The 17,471-nt window shown below is 40.9% G+C and overlaps 1 protein-coding gene across 2 annotated transcripts in view; it reads left to right on the plus strand.

Annotated features, from left to right (window-relative positions):
• Positions 1–17,471, plus strand: part of CPQ (carboxypeptidase Q) — a 404,327-nt gene that overhangs the window by 57,228 nt on the left and 329,628 nt on the right. The window lies entirely within an intron of this gene.

Here is a 17,471-nt window from a genome sequence, read left to right on the forward strand (position 1 = left end):
CTGCCTATCACTGTGAGTAACAGGTCGTAATCACTGACTCTGAGCATTTACAACATCCCACCTACTGATTTAGACCTCTTATATACATCGTGTCATTTAACACTCTTCATAGCCCTGCAGTGCAGGCCACTACTATTATCCCCCCAATTACATAGAAGGAAACTGCAATTTACGGGGGTTAGGCAACCTGGTCAAGGTCACACAGCTAGTTTGAACCCTAGCCATTTTTCTCCCCCCTTGTTTTACTGGACCTAGCCTATGAAGATGTTCAAGTTAGCATCCCTTATAAAAAGTCTTCCATTTATTATGATTTCCAGGCTCCATTCTCCTCTCCATGACTCCTACAGGCCTGGGGCCTATTGTCAGTGGTGGAACTGGGAGCTGCCTGGATAAGCAAAGTGCAGGGAACTAACGTTCACAGAGTGCCTGGTCCAGGCCCCGTGGCTGCTAGAAACCTGTGTCACAAGTACGCTCTAAGTCCGGTATTATCATTCCTACCTTACAGAGGAGGAAAGACATTAGACATATGAAGAAGTTTGCACAGGCTCCTAGTGGGGGACTCCAGACTTTCACCCAGCTCTGTCAATGGAGACGCTTTCAGGGTGAATGAGAACTAGTTCTCAGAGGCTTAAGAGGGTCTTTGACCAACAGAGGTGTATTTATCCCCTGCTAGTTATAGGCATTATAATAGATATTATGGAGCCCCGTAATACCTGCCATGAAGGAATTCATAAGAAAATCCAAAGGAAAGAAAAACTGTGCCAAGTTTTCAGGCTACATTGTTTAGCTTATATCATGATGCCAGCAGGCCTTTGACTGAAGTACATAAGAACTTAACCAGCAAAAACACGTTGGTAAACATCATAATGACACACACATTTAGGAAAATGATGTTTTTAATTTTAAATGCTATGTAGCCTTGCCTTATATAGTCAATGCTGGGAAGTTGTGGTATACCAGGAAATGATTTGCATTTTAGCCTTAGGGCAAAAATATGGAACTTGTAATTATGTCAGAGAGAGGCAAAAATCTTCTAACAAGAAAAACTAAAGCTATAAAAGTCTCAGGATGTGTGTTGATTAAGCTACTGTGTGGCTGGGCATTTTGTCTGAAACTTTATAGGGAACTTTCAAGTAAAAACCGCCCTTCCGAATCTTCATTGCCCTGTTGCCAAAGTGCAGAAGTCATGGGTGACAGTCGTCCTCCTGCTCCTTCTAAGACCTTCCTGGCCTGAGGCAGTTCTGAGCAAGGAAGCCGGGCCCTGCGGCTTTTCAGCTCCTGGGAGGAGAGCTGGCTACGTGTCTGCCTCTGGTGTGCGCAAACCAGCTCGAAGTCTGTGATGCCGATCAGAGGCAAATAAATGCCCCGCAAACAAGCCGCCTCACAGATGTGACGGCCCCACCTCCTGGGCCAGGGCCTTCTGCACCCACGGCACAGCACCCCTCGTTTTCCTCCCCCAGCAGTCCCGTCCTGACTTCTCTAACGCGCGGAGCTCCATCTGTGCAGTGTGTGGGTGACCAGGGGCGTGCTTGTCCTGCCCCAGAGACCTGGAGTGCAGAGATATGGGGAGAGGTTGAGGAGTTTTCCTGTTTTCTTTGTCCTTCCTCTCCCATAGTTCTCCCAGAAGAGATAGACTATAGCCATAATTCAAAGAACTGGCTGGTTCTGAAGTCACAGGTCTGGGGGCAAATGGTGGTTCTGTTCCTCATTCTTGCTGCTAAGCCTCTTTTTTGTATATGACACTGAATGAATGACACTTAGCTCACAGAGTTGTGAGATTAAATGAGATAATGTGCTATCAAATCTATAGGACCTGATAAAGATATATTACAACTGTTATCTCTGCTAATAGCATCAAACCTTGGCGATAATCAGGGTTCAGTCTCTGATTACTGAGTGGTACTGTTTGTGGGACATGAATACATTCATAACCACTATGTTATTTAGCCCCTCTTCTGAATGAGGCAAAGTTAACTAGTTTACCTGGGTCTTTAAACAAGTGAAATGTATCAGCTGCAGAGCCCTGTGTGCCACTTGCTTCATAGCGAGGAAGGCGTGTGTGTGTCTGGGAGATGGGGCTTGCCAAAAATATTTGCTCCATAGCTATGTTACCACACCATCATGTGCTGGCGTGGCTCGATAGGAAGCATGTCCTGGATGTTTATTGTAGATTACTTTTTGGCTGGAGTTTATTTTCAAATCTTGTACCTAATAGAGGACTTGAATTTAGTAAATGTAAAGGGCTGTACAATCTAAGTGCTAAGAAAATAACCCAATGAAAAAAACAGGTGAAGGATTTGAACAGATCCGTCACCACAAAAGGCATGCAGATGACAAATACGCACATGAAAATATACCCAACATTAGGAAAATATAAAATAACATCATATTGCAGGACAATTACACACCTATTAGGAAAATAAAAATACTGACTATATCAAGTATCGGTGAGGAAGGATATGGAGGAACTAGGACTCTGTTATACCATTGATGGGAATATAAAGTGATACTACTACTTTGGAAAACAATTTGGCAGCTTTTTAAAAAGTTAAACATACATTTATCATTTGGTCCAGCAATTCTATTACTAGACCATAAATCCATACAAAGAATTGTACACAAATGTTTATAGCAGTTTTATTTGTCATAACCTCAAACTGGAGACAACCCAAATATCCATCAGCAGGTGAATGGATAAAATAACTGTGGTATATCCACATAATGGAATACTACTCAGCAATAAAAAGGGATAAAGTATTGATACTTGTTGTAACATGGATGAATCTCAAAATAATTATGGTGGGTCACAGAAGTCAGACATAAGAAGAATCCATACTCTATGATTTCATTTATATAAAATTCTAGGACATGCAAACTAATGTATAATAACAGAAAGCAGATGAATGGTTTCCTTGGACTAGGGGTAGGAGTGAGGGATTATCAAGGGACATGAACCTTTTGAGAAGGTTGAATATATTAATTATGTTAATTGAATCTCATGGATATAAACATATATAAAATATCAAATTATATATTTAAAATATGTACAGTTTATTGTATGCTAATTACACCTCAATAAAACTGCTAAAAAGTAATTTAGAACATTTGGATTAATGGTGTGAAGAATCAAAGAATAAGGTGGAAAAAAAAGCAAGAGTATTAGCTATCCACTTTTAGTCCTATTAGAATTTCCATTATCACAACATCATTCAAGTGACTATTTTTCCTGTGCACTTTACAAAACATCCAATCCAGGCAGTCAGGAGATTGAGAAGAGTCTCCTTACAGTGCTGGTGGCCTTAAATACAGTGGGGAACTGCACCAGTGCCAAGACAAATGAAGAGAGACTGAGCTTTGTTCATAGAGTTTAGTTCCTTCAAATTAAATGCATGCTCAGCTTTGGTTCTGATTGCTAGAGGCTACTTTCTTCAAGCCTACAATTTGCTACCCCCACTGGGCGTGGAATTCAGTAAAACCAGCTTTTTGCACATGCCTTATTACAGTATGGACGTGGATGGGTTTGGGATAGGAGAGAAAAGTAGCCAGAAGCAGATTTACTGCAGTGTGGACATAGTTGTTTGGCCGACCTCTTTTTACTGGATTCCTGGGTTGATTAGACTCTGCTAATTGATGGGGCTTCAGGGGCGATAGCCTAGCAGAGCCACCCTGCCCTGGACTTGGACTCAGCACCAACATTCCTGGTGGTCAAGTCATGCCTTTTTCCCCCTTGGGAAACAGGCATTGGAACAGGAGAGCTGGAACATTACATGGGTTCTTACGGTGCAGAAACAATAATGACTTCCAAGAACATGGGCGAAGGCAGTTTGGCCTTCTTTTCATTCCAGTCTGTAAGGGAAAGAACAACCCACCAAAGTTCAGAGGATCTTAAACATTTTTGAAGTTGTGACATTGTGTGAGTAATTGGTGTCTGTGGGACTCTGAGAATGAAAGCGGGGCTTACCGGTGTTTCTCATTACTATATAGAAAAGAAAAAATCTATAGTCAGACATAAACAGTTCCACTAGCATTCATTTTCAACCAGGGAATAGCAAGCACTGCCATGCTGTATAGTCACTTGCATTTAAACACCCTATTTTACAATCCATAACCACGTTGCACACAGTAACATCAGTGCCACAGACGGTACTGTAAGGAGCTTTCAAGGAGGACATGTTTAGTCTTTGTAGCCACTCGTTTTCATTTTGCTGAGACCTTGATTAAATTAAAATTCCCAGCAGTGTTATTCAGAGGCAGTGCGGAAGGATGAGGGTCTCGTTTCTGGGCCCAGATCCCGCAAGCAGATATAGACCAGTCATTGTCTTTGGCACCGAGGATTACTGAAGAAACAGCCCCTGTCTTCAGTGAGCCTTCAGCCTAGATCCAGAGGCTGTGATCAACAGGCACTTACAACGCAGAATGGTACGTACTGTGGAGAAAGCACCTAGACCAGGCGACCTCCAGGAGAATCACCCAACCCAAACTATGAAGTTCAGCGATGGCTTTTCAAAGGGTGAGTCAGAGTTCCCTCATAAAGACGTGGAGGACAGTCTCCTACTGTCCACGTGGCAATGAACAAATCAGTTTTCTGAGCCTCTGCTTTGGAAGTAATAATATCCCTCAGTGGTTGCTCACGAGGATTAAATCAGAGGATATACATGAAAGCACATGGCCCAGTCACTCGCTGGGGCAAAGGTCCTTCCTTTTTCTTTCCCTCTTGCCTCCATTAAGTGAGGAACGTGACTTCCGCAGTAGGCTACACAGAGGTACCGTCTGGAGCATTTTCAGCTGCTATGTCTGTCATTCAGTGTTTATGTTCCTGCTTCCAGTTCATTAGGGTTCTTTCCCCTTTGGTCTGGGCTGTGCTCATGCAGAGTGCAAGGTGTTTCATGTCCTTCCTGTGACACTTCATTAGGGGAAGTGGCCAACCTTTGAGCCAGTGGCAGAGGGTGACGCACGCAGCCTCGCAGGGCTGTGTTGAATAGAACACCGCTGTGGCCCTGTGTGTGGGGGTGGGGGGGGCAGGCAGAAGCCATTATCAGCTGTCAGGGTACCGGGAGCCGTAAGAGAAGACTGCCTTAGTAAACAGTTGGAGAGAAGAGAGGACAAATAGGGCAAAATCACCTTCAAGTGTAACTCAGCTTCACTCTCGATCTGTGTATCTTGCAAGTAGTACATTCTTCCTACTCTGCTAGAACGGTGAATGGAGCAGCCACTTTTGGGGGACATTCTGACCGGTCAGGAGGCATTTCCCATGCAAGAAAACAATGCCCCAAACTCCACAACAAGTTGGGCATGCTTTGCTTTTGGGGCCTCTGTGTTGGCTCTTGTTCATTTTTCTGTGCACTCTTCCCTTCCTAAGACAACTTTGCGTTTTCCAAACCCAAATCACCTTCTCATGTTGCAAATCTGCCTAACCTTCAGTTATTTTCTGTGCAGCTGTCACAACAAACTTCCCCTCATCTGCTACTAAGTGTATCAGACACTGTTTGCAGGCTACGAGTTGCCGACTCCTTCCCGGGGCTTTCCAGTAGAATCTGATGTTATCCAAAACTTCTCATCTGTTTCAAAGGGTACAATTTCCTGCATTCTCTGGAGGGAAATCAAACGCACAGCGTTTAGGAAATAGGCCGATCCTTCACAGATTTAGTAGACCTCGAGGCAATTATGGAGTGATTATTCCAAACGTAGTGTCTCCTCACCTCATTTCCCATAACAATGACTTGACCTGACTGTGGGCTTTTCATCTTTCCTGTGAGATAGCAGGAAATAAATCATAAAACTTGAGATTTCTCTGTCCTGCTCCCAAGCCTTTGTAGTCTCTTCCCCAAGGTAACCGGTTCTCAATTCCCCTTTTTCTTTCGAGCTGTCTATTGAGACCCAAGAATCTTTTTCTTTAAGTCTATCTTCATAATCCTTTAAATTACACACCTAGCCTCCTGATAAATGTGATGATCTTTAATAATTACATTTTGGATTTAGAAATGGCTTCTTAAGCAAAATTACTCTCAGCTGGTTTCCTATGTCTCCTTTAGGGTTCCTGTCCCCTCCCCTCTCACGTCTGGGCTGGGATATATTTTCCACAGCGGTCTTCATGCCACGCTCCAAACTCATCCCACTCCAAGTGTCTCCCTAATTCCCTTTTAATTTTTAAAGTGATCTTTTAAATTTCCTCTTGTCAAACATCTGCTGCATCACCTGGATTTCTCCACTTCCTGGAAAACTTGTTTTATGAATGTCCTCCCTGCCCCCACCAGATGCTTTGTCTAGCTGTGCACCAATGTGATGTGGTGCTACAATGGTTTCATTTCACATTGACTGATTAGGCACTTTGAATCATTGTTTTAGCTCTATTGCCTCGAATCTATTTGGCTTAACTCTGTTCTTTTGCCACCTTTGATTAATATCTGACCATTGGGACAGAGAGGAATTAGCACATTAATTTCCCCTGGACACCATTGAGAAGGGCTTTTTTTCCTGGGCAAGAGCCTGAAGCAACAGATGCTGTGTGCTCCAGTTGCAGAAGGAGGGAGCAGGCACCCTGGTGAGGTGTGTGCATGCTCTCAGCTGGCGTTTGCTCCTGGTGCTGTGTGGCAGCCCGCTCCTAGCGCAGAGCAAATGTTAGCATTTGGGGAAAAGTCTACCCGCATATCAGATTTTAAAACTGAACGGTGAATCTCTGTTGAGTTAACAGTATTAAGCTAGATGGCATTTTCCTTTTAAGTTCATGAAACCTAACAGCTGTTTAGTGAGGCAGCGTTTTCATATGTGTCTATTTGACAAGTTCAACAGCAAATTTTGCAGTAAGTGACTTGCTGAACAGGCTCCCTGGCTTGAGCTATAACAAGAACTACATGCGGCAGTAAGATTCATTGAGGGTCTTTCTGCTTTTGCATTTCTGTGGGTGGGGGGAGCTTGGCTTAAGTGAGGAGAACCGAAAGGCATGTTCCAAAGACAACTACTGATATCTCTACCCGAGTGTCCCTTGGAATTTGTTATTAACCAGTTCAGGGGAAGAAACATGGGGGAAGCACACTATTTAGCAATAAAAGCACATTAGTACAGTCAGCTTACTGTAACCCTATATTGGCAAATGGTAATTAAATCTATATATCTCTAGCTTTATAGTTTTCTGCAGCTGAATGTCTTGAAGGCGTCTGCACTTTGTCTGATTCAAGGAAGGCCGTACTCTCTCTCTTGCCTCTGGAAGAGGCTGCTGTGCCTTGTAATAGCTTTTTAATATCACCAGATCGAAGACAAATGCTTCACTGGTTTTATCGGCAGAAATAAAGCACTTCTTATTACTCTTATGTTGGGGGTCCAAGTCCTAGAAAACTAGGACTATGAGGCTACAATCTCATTTTCTTTCTCTCCCCGCTTCCATTTTTTCATTCTCTTAGATTGTAGGACCTCAGAATTGCTAATGTCTAGGGTTATCCACTTTGTTTTTGGCCCCAAAGGGTGTAAACTATATTCTTCATGATTTATCTGTGCTTTTATTGACAGTATGAGCATGGCATGGACATGTGATAACATCACAGATAGTGCCCTCTGTTCTCAAGAGCATCTGTCTTCATGGTCAGCCTGGCATTCTCAGCCAACAAAGGAACCAAGCGCTGTCTCCTGTACTCTCTGAATTTCAGTACAGGTTTTGTAAGCCAAGAATACAAAGTTAGTTCTAGGTTTTGTGGTTGATTTCATTTATTTGAATTTTAATCATATTATTTCATCTAAGCACATATGAAGCAATTTCATATTTTTTTCTCTCAGCCCATCATGATGTAGGTCAAAGGTCGGTTACATTCAGCCATATGACAACGGTGTCTACTTGAGCAGTAGGAATTTAGTTTTCATTGTGTTACATACTCAAGAAACATGAGAGGAATGAACCAGCCCAGGAAAAGGAAAAGGAAAGTAAGCCAAATCAATGTTCCTATATGGCAAACTAAAAACTGCTCACTGGTAACCAGTAAAATGTCAGGGATACAACATGAGTCAGCTCACTTGATGTCTGTAGAGTTGAGTCATGAGTGATTCAGTGTGAGGCAAGGGATCTGCTGGTGGGCCTCTCCCAGCAGGCTGTCATCCCCACAGCCCTCAACCCAGAGCTCCTGGGATTCCCTCTGGGAAGGGGACTGCCGGTCAATGCTCCATTTTCCCTGCTCTCACCACCTCCCTAACCGGCTGCCCCTGGACTAGCTCCCAGAACCAGTGGGAGAAGAAAGGGGAATATCATGCATTGGCTTCCTTCCCTGCTGTCAGGATTCATCCCTCTTTCTTCAGTCGTCCTCCCTTACCCCATAATGCCCATGTCTTATTCAGGGTGACAGGTTCAGTGGCAGAGACATTTGAACTGAAATCTCTCATTCATGGCTCTTAGGAAAAATAGTGGTGGAAAAATACTGGATTCAGGTGAACCCTAGTCCAAATGGTAGGTGCAGTGGGCCTGGGATGTTCTCTCCCTGTCCTGGCATCTGATTCTAACAAATATAACCAGTTCTGCTTCACATCTGTGCGACTTTCCCCCCAGAACTATAAATGTTATAGTATTTAAAAAAATGTTTAAACTTGAAAAAAGTCAGGTAGGTAGGTCTATTTTCTCTTTATAACTTCTTGTTTTAAAACAGTTATAGACTCACGGGACATAGTGAAAATGATGCAAATGACACAGAGAGACTCTGTTGTATTCCTTACCCAGCTCCCCCCAACGATGACAGCTACATAACCGATGTATATCCAAACCAGGAAGTTGCCATTGGTATAATCCACAGACTTTATTCAGGTTTCACCAATTTTTACTGGGTGGGATTTTCTAAGGATTTCAAATGCTATGGCATTTCGTTAATATAGCAAGTAGAATTAAAATTGCAGCTGGAGCAAACATTCTCATCTAATCTTTTCCTTTCTTTCTGTCTTGCCCTCCTGTACCCCATTGTGTGAAAAATAGATACCAGAAAAAAATACATCAACAAACAGTCTGAATGCCTACTCTGAAAAGCACTAAATTAGATGCCAAGGAGGACACAAATACCATTAATAAGAAATGGTCCTGTATCTGGGAATTATCCATTCATACAGAAAGGTTCAGGTCAAAACAGTATGCATTTACTAAGCACATGAGATATATTCAGCAGTTTGCTTTAAATTATATATACAGAAAAGCTACTCTTGAGTCTGTAATGTACATTCACTCCTCCTCCCCAGCCCATATGCCTGCTAGCTCTTAGAGTCTTCCAAAACTAACTCCATCCTATGCTCATGAAGTATCTGCTAAGTCCCAGATCATTGCTAGGTCCTAGAGGTTCAAAGGTGGATTCTACACAGTCCTTTCCCACATGGAGTTCACAGATGAGTGGGAGAGGCCGACGTGTGGAGTGTGAGTACTTTGAAGAAAGATGACCACTGCAGCAAAGAGAATGTCTAGGAGAAGAGGAGGCTGGAGTCAAGGCGACTGGTCAGGAGACTGAGGTGGTAGTTCAGGTTAAGGTAACATAGCCAGAAACCAAGGTGTTAAGGAAGATTTAGAGAGGAAATATGGGTTTGAGGGCTCTTTAGAATTAAGTTTAATAGCATGTAGTGATAAGAGGTTGAAGGGGTAGAATAGATTGACTTGTCCCCAGTGGTCCAGATGATGGGGGTGGTGGAGATGCCACACCACCAGAGTGGGAGTTCAGGAAGAAGAGCAGATGCTGAGGGAACGTCGTGAGTGGGGTTTGGATATGGTGAGTGTGAGGTGCCTGTGGGCATCTAAACCAAGAGAGTTTGTTAACCTCTAGATGAGCTCATGCTGTAGACGGTAAACGAAGGCTTGGAGGGAACAACCTTGCCTGTTAGAATGTGCAGTAGAAGAGGGTCAAGGACAGAACCCTAGGAAATAATAATCTTTAAGGATAGATGGAGGGAAAGGACCCTGCAGTGAAGATGGGAAGGAGAAGAGAGAGATAGGAAGAAGGGTATGGAGAAGGAGAGACTGTCCACAATGTTAAATGTTTCAGATGTTAAGTGTGATAGGAAATTAAATATTTCCAATGGAGGAAGGAACAAGGAGTCCTTTATGATCCCTGGGAGTTCAATGTCAGTTGGCTGGTGGGAAGAGGAAAATGGTAGATTGAGTAGTGGGTTTTATATGTGAACCAATTAAGAAAGAGTTTGGCATAAGGTGATTTAGTCAAGTGCTAACATGGAATATAATGAAAAGTGTGACTGATATTAAATATTTAAGAAAAGCCATAGCACAGTGTTAGAGCTGGAGTGCAACCCCTTGTTTTATACATAAATAGAGACTTCAAATTAATGGTTCAAGGTCATGCATCTAGAAAGGGACAGCCAGGACCAACTCCTAGGTCTCTTGACTCTCTTTATAAAAAGGAATTTGTAAATATGCTATGGTTGAAAGGAGAAAACCAATATCTGATGAAGAAAAAGTAATCATTAAAATGATGAATCAGAGCTGTATACTTCTGTTGTGAAATGTAGCTACTTGTTTGATGAATTTATTCATTTTTCTGCAGTATTTATTGATAGGTGTTGTGTGATTTGCTTAGCATACAAAACAAATAAAAACACATTCCTCACAGAGAACAGGCTTGTTAAATTTTATAAAGGTAAAATATTATTGCTATTAAGTGATGTCTAGCAGGGTGACAGACAGGAGAACAGGTAGCATGCAATGAGCTACTGAAAAGGCAGCAAGTAGTTCTGCCCAGGAGCTGGAGGCTGATGAACTGGGGAATTTTCGGCAGAGGGAACAGCATGAGGAAAATCAGAGAAGTGTAAAGAGTGTTCTATAATTTCAAGGACCGATAACCAACTTGTTGGGGCTGCAGTGTAAAGGTTGGGGTACTACAGGGAATGATTCTGAAGATGAGGAAGCCATACCCATAACGCTGACAGTAAATGGTAAGGAAACAGATTGTAACAAAGGAGCTATTCTATTGGGTTTAAGGTAAAGCCGGGGGCAATGGACCTGAATGTAAGGCGGAGAGATGTGTGAGGAAGTGTTTCAAAGGAAAGATAATGAGCTTTAAGCTTGGAAAGTGATGGGGAAAGTGGAGGGGAGGGAAATTAGTCAAGAAAGAATTTGGAGGCGGAAACACAGGCAACTATTGACCTGTTCTTCCTGAGGGGGACGAAGGAATTCAGTAACGCAGTGCAGTTTCTAGCTCACTGACTGGGGTGGGAGTAAGGAAAAAAAGAAGAGCAGATCCAAAAGGAAGATTCTGAGTTTGATGTTGGATATTTAGAATTTAGGTACATGTGTGAAGTCTAGGTAGATCTTATGCCAGATCCTAGGCTTTGCTTATTGTGTTGATGAGTAGTGAATTAGTATAACATTATACTTAACTATGGATCCCCAAGAAGCCCCTGAAGTAGTGTAGCTGTTGGAAAAGTATTCAAAATGCGAGGAACAGAAAGTCCAACTAACAGTGACGGAAACAAATGGAGTTTATTTCTCTCACCTTGCAGACCAGTTGGTGGAGCTGCACTGGACTTGCCCTCATGGCTACAGAGTAGCTGATGCAGCTCGAGAATTGTGACCCGTTTCTCATCAACTTGCTTCTGCCTGCGTCTCTTTGGGTAGAACTGGGTCCGGGGCCTCCCTTGGCTGGAAAGGAGGCTGGAATATTAAGGAAAAGAATGGTTGATTTCACCTAAATGACTAGTTTCCCATCCTACTAGATGCAATGATTCTTTTTTAAAACATATTTTATTTATCTGTTTTTAGAGATAAGGGAAGGAAGGGAGAAAGAGAGGGAGAGGGAGAGAAACACAATGTGAGGGAGAAACATTGACAGGTTTCCTCTCTCACGCTCCTGGACCAGGACCAAACCCACAACCCAAGCATGTGCCCTGACAGGGAATAGAACCAGTAACCTCTCACTCTTTGGGACTATGCCCAACCAACTGAGCCACACTAGTCAGGGTGCAATGATTCATAAATAAATAAATAAATAAATAAATAAATAAATAAAATAATTTCTAATGCCTGCTCTATTATCCTAAATTAAGCATCATAGATATTCTGCATGTATATTTTCAAATAAATCAGTCTGCTATCCCAATTGTAATATAAAAGAGATATTGAAGGAAAATAATCTTTAATGTGGTAGAGTACTTTAAAATGTAACTTCTGAGGCATGACTGCACTAGATGACATAATGAGGTAGTGAGATGCTTGCCTGGTGAATGTGATCACAACAAATGCAGCCTGGGGCTGTGGTGGTGGTGCTTCCGATACCAGAGCAGCACAGTCATTGGTGTTTTGCTGAAATAATGACCAGCTCTTGCTAAAGTTCTGATCAAAACTACAGCCTAGTCCTTCCATGGTATACATGGTAGTTGTTTCTTGGAAAAGTCAACTTGCATTTAAAAGTGTGAAAAACCATTTTTATTATATTTAGTTAGATTCAAGGCTCAGAAAATAGGTTTTTTTATATTTAAAAAATCTGTGTGGAATACAGAAGAATTCTTGGTACCAAAGATTGTCCCTTACATAGCAGTATGGCCAGGATCACAGGCACCTGCCAATCAATTACTAGTAGGACCCACATACTCTTAAGACAACTTGAAATTCCCCACCCCCACCCCACCTTTCAGAATTCTTCCTGGGATAGTACCATCCATACTGAGAACAAGTGGCTTACATTAATGCGGCTGGACACTTAATACTTTATATAAAATTGGGGTTTGATTAGCAAGAAAAGAGAAGATGATTATTGAATAGGTAATTATCAGTGCCTGCTAATAGTAGGAATCGAATCTTGCTTATTTTTGTGTCTTCTCTAAATTCTTGCAGAGTTCCTGGCATATAATAATCTCTCAATGAACTTTCTGGAGCAATGGAATAATTGGAATATAAGCTATGGAAAATAGAAATCCAGTATTATTTGAACTTTGAATTTAATAAGGAAACAAGTCTTCCTTAAGAGGGTTCAAGGGCTAATTATTATAAATCCAGGAGAGTTAGCAGGTGTTTGGAAGTGAATTTCAATGTGCCAGTGTCTGTGTTCAGCTTTAGCATTTCTGGGTCTTTAAATCTGCTGCACGCTCCAGATGGAAGGCTAAGAGTTAAACTTATGGCAGTAAATCCTGTTCAGCAGTGGAAGGTTTAAGGGAAATATTTGAAGTTTTCATGTTTGTCATATCTTCAGTCTTTAGAAGAAAAAGTGACACAATAAAATGTCAATAAAAATCTCAGATTCTGAATCCTCTTCTCTCTGTCTTTTAGCACCTTTGCTTCTCATTGTATCCTTTTCCACTCCACTTAGCCTGTACATTGTGGCATTTCTATCATAGTTGGAGGCACTTTCAAACACTGATATTTTAGGTGAAATATCTAGAAACAGAAGCAAAGGATTTTGTGGTGTTTCCTCAAAATACAGAACTATTATTAGAGAGAATATAATTCACAGTAGGAGAAAAAATGGTTTTGCTTTAGTTTGCTTCCAGATCGAAGTGGGAAAGAATGAAAATAACATTATGAAGAGTTTTATCTCTTTTTATGAAAAAGGTAATCTGTAACTATGGGTGGTGAAGACAATGTATGAGACGCAAGTCCTTTTCAAATAGTTCTCCAAAGTTGCCCATGAATATCTGTGTTTCTGAATTCAAAGGCATGATACAGCATGGATTTTCAAAGCATCATATTTTGAAGAGTATAATACTTTTTTCCATAGTTTGAATTCAAGTAAAGGAACAATAACTTCAACCTTTTGTACATAAGAACAAAGAATATTTAAAAAAAACATTTCAAATGTCCTATAATTGCTTGATAGTGCAATAGATTTTTTTTGTCAACTGGTTTCTTAGTATTTTAGGGATTTTAAATGGAAGAAGACCTTGAGTGTCTGTAAGTGAATGCCTGACTGATGTCTCTTGTGTAAGCATGTGATAGTTTTCCCTCTGTGAAAATTCCACGGAGTAACCAGATATGTAATAAGTAGTGGCTTGTTTGGGGACTTTGAGGTACTTCCTATGCTCTCCTTGCCCTGATATGGCATCTGGGTGAATTCTCCATGCCAGGGTGCCGGGGACAGTGAAAATCACAGAGAAACTTTCCTCCCTCCCTTTCTTGGCTGCATGAGGCCTGGCAGTTATCTGTCACAGCACCTCGGGGCGCTTTGCTCCCTTCCTATCCTTACTGCACCCTCCACCCGTTCCCCCAACTCACCATCCAGCTACTTGTGTTTCCTCTGGAGGCTGTGCTTTATAAAGCCTCTGTGCCTTTGTATGGGTTCCCCCTCTGCGGGTTACCTTTTCTTCAGTGCCACTCCCCCCTTTTTCACACACGGCTAAGTTAACTCGTGCTTACCCTTCACCTATCTGCTCAAGCCTGAGTCCTCCTAATCCTCTCCTCCCCTCTGCTCTTGCAGAACCTTGGAACTGCCTCAGTTATAGGGATTGTCACGTTACCTGTGTCCCCATTACACTTCGTAGCCCTTTGAGGGGGTGGGTATTATCCTACACATTTGTGTCTTCAGTACTTAATAGGTACTCAATACCTTTTTGTTAAATGCATGGAGACATGAAGCTGATACAGAACAAAGAGCATCTTTTACAATTACTGAAGATAAAATGTTGGAGATGAGTAATACTGTTTGTTTTCGTTGATCACCACAGAATTATTTGCTCCCTTTGCAGACTATAGAAAAGTGGTGCTTAATTTTATTTGACTGAAACAACTGCATAGGGACATCCGAATTTCTGGGCTGGGGCAGACTGGCAGTGTTTCGGGTGAGTAAACCCCCCAGTTGATCCCATAGTGACCCTCACTCGGGTCGATATGGTGACAGTGCTTTGTGGTGGATTGAAAGGCTTCAGCTTGCAATGACGCACTCATGCATGATTCTATCCAGTCTTCTCCCTTCTTAGGGAAACCGCTGATACATTTATGCTCACTGGTAAAATTGAACATTTTCTTTTCCTATGGTTAGCTCTGACCTACTAGGGCTATCCCCTGTTACTAATATGAACAGATTTGGTAGTAAATCTTTATTCATCTTATCCAAACATTTCTTGATTTTATATGTTAAAATATTCCTACTTCTGGCCTAGATTTTTTCACACCGAGGAGGGCTAGTGCTTGTAGTCCTTCCGGGCAAATAAACTGGTGCCTGTGCTCATCCTTCTTATTTGGATTGACTCTAGGTCTAGAATGAAGTTTTTTTTTCATGTACAGTGACCCTGAATTTATGAATTAGGAGAGAATTTCTTTTAAGTTGTTCTCAATTATTGGTTCTAATCCCTGTGTTTTTAAATTACATATTATATTTTACAGTGTTTTGTAAAGTGGAATGTGATATAGAAATGTTTTGTTCCATTTTTGTTACCTTTCCAAATATAGGCAGTTAGTAATTATTATAATATTCTACTATTTATTAGTGAAAACATATTTTAGTTGGGGTAATGTACATTTCTAAAAGTGAAATTAATAAAAAAAAACTTGTGCCCCGACTGGGTAGCACAGGTTAGAACATCGTCCTGATGCCCCATGGGCGCGGGCCCCATCCCCAGTCGGGGCACATAAAGAACCAGCCAGTGACTGTGTAGATAAATGGAACAACAAAGTGATGTTTCTCTCTCTCCCTCTCACTCTCTCCCTCTCTCTCTCTCTCAAACACATTTAATCAATAAAAATAATTAAACAACAGGTTTTTGCAGCACTGTAAGCACTGTAAGAATCTGTTGTTTAATATAATTATTAATATATAATTATATATTTAATATATAAGTAGATATATAATTATATTTTCTACCCAAGAATTATGTCAGTAATTTTCAGATTATGTGCCAGGAAAATCCAGGTTTAGAACCAACTGCCATGTGTTTTCTTGTGCACAGTGTTCTGGGTGACTCTTCATGTAGTTTGTTATTTTATGCCTTCAATCTTAGTAAACTTTCTAAGGTGCCAGTGTTATACTCAGGGGAAAGCTTATTCATTAAAAAGTAAGACACCATCATCTTTTAAACTAACCTACTTTTTAAAAAGAAGCATTTATTGCATGTGTGGGGTTTGAAGATACAGTGTAGGTAAGTTATTCAGAGTGCCATACATAGCAGTTTTTGTTTAAAGTATTTCTATCATTTTTGTGTCAAAATTAATTTAACTGATTATGTTTGGAGACATCAAGTATCCTTATCAAAATGGCAGGTTATTCAATAATTCAACGGACATACATGCAAAAAGATGCAACAAGGATAGACTTAGGCACTGTTATTTTCTGAACACACGTGTAATCCAGACCGAGACTGCGGATGGTGTCTCTGTGATCCCGAGGAGGGGTGCGCCGCTCCTTCCCTCGGCTGTGCCTGGGGGCGGTTGTGACATGTGTTTTCTCTAGAGCTTTTCATGATTCCTTTTGTTCTATTCTGTCTTCTCATGTGACTCTATGTACGAGTCTGCTTGAGTACAGATATTTTATTATAGTTATTTGCTTCTCAGACCGCTTTTGGGTATTCTTTATGGGTTTCTATTATGTGTAAGTGCATACAGTTTTTTCTAAGAAAACAATTCCTAATCCTTCGGGAAGTCTGTGCTAGTTGCTCCAGTTACCTGGTTGATTGTAGCTGCTGGTTTATCTGCTGCCTGGGAATCACAACAAAAGCCTTGATTAACTTTCTAAAAAGCATGGGTATGGACTAGGATCCCTAAGCTCTCTTGTATCTCCACAATGCTGTCATTTATACCATCCCCATCCATCACTAGAAATGTACTGTGAAATCGTTAATGAATGTTTGCTTAGAGAATTCTTAATGAGAAGTAGATACATGTGGTTAGTCTTAATTAATAGATGGCTTAGTAACCTTTTTTTTAATACTAACAGTACATTTGAAAATGTACTTTCAAGAATAAATTGCAATCTGGTGAAATATTTTGATTGCTTAATAAAATTTAGCTTTTAAAAACAAGCATTATTATGGTCACTGTAGAAACCAAGAATCTATGCATGTAAATAGTTACAACAAAAAGGAAAACAGCTTTGGATAAATGGACATTGTAGCAATGTTAATTCTTCCTATCCAACAGCATGGTGTACACTTCCATTTATTAGTATCTTATTCAATTTCTATACAGGTCTTTTACCTCTTTGTTTAAATTTATCCCTAGGTATTTTATTTTATTTTGTGATGTATTTGTTAATGGGATTGTTTTCTTAGTTTCCCTCTCTGATAGCTCTTCATTGGTCTGTAAAAATGCAACCAATTTCTGAATATGAATTTTGTATCCTGCTACTTCACTGAATTCATTATTGGTTTAAATAGTTTTTTGGTGGAATCTTTAGGGTTCTCTATGTACAGTATCACTTTTAATAAATGCTGCCTTATTGATAAGACCAGTAATTTCTTCTCTACTTATTTTTTAAAAAAATTATTTATTTATTTTTAGACAGAGGGGAAGAGAGGGAGGAAGAGAGGCAAGAGGAACACAGTGTGTGTTTGCCTCTCACATGGCCTCCATTGGGGACCTGGCCTGC

This window comes from Phyllostomus discolor, chromosome 7 (assembly GCF_004126475.2).
Source record: "Phyllostomus discolor isolate MPI-MPIP mPhyDis1 chromosome 7, mPhyDis1.pri.v3, whole genome shotgun sequence".
NCBI lineage: Eukaryota > Metazoa > Chordata > Mammalia > Chiroptera > Phyllostomidae > Phyllostomus > Phyllostomus discolor.